We start from the raw sequence: 467 nt of genomic DNA on the forward strand, positions 1-467 counted from the left end.
TGTAAGTATTTGATTCTGTATCTATCGCGAATTTAGAGTATGATGTTTCTGTTAACATGAACGTGTTGTTTATTTTATGTACTTGGAAGAGTATAGTGTTGATAATTGTGTAGATGGGATATGTTATTAGAGGAATTTTCAAAATTGTGTAAATCGTTTAGTTGTTGTAGTATGCGCTGATTTTGATGAATTTTTCTATTTCTAGCCAGTGCTCCATGGTAAGTGTGAATAGAAAATATATGTTTTTAGATAAGTGTATTGTTGATTCCTTAAGTTGTGCGATTATATTTTCAATGGGTGTAAGTTGGGGTAGTAATCTTCCCAACTTGGCGTTATCTATGTATGATATTATGTCCTTAAGGGGAGATATACACCTAGCATGGTCGAAAAAATCGATTTTTTTTTTGCATTTTCTTGATGCTTGAGGTCTCAAGAATATCTGATTAAAATTGCAAGTCAATATCTCG

This window comes from Odontomachus brunneus, unplaced genomic scaffold, assembly GCF_010583005.1.
Source record: "Odontomachus brunneus isolate Ranch 3 - 2012 unplaced genomic scaffold, Obru_v1 Obru_scaffold_280, whole genome shotgun sequence".
Taxonomy (NCBI): domain Eukaryota; kingdom Metazoa; phylum Arthropoda; class Insecta; order Hymenoptera; family Formicidae; genus Odontomachus; species Odontomachus brunneus.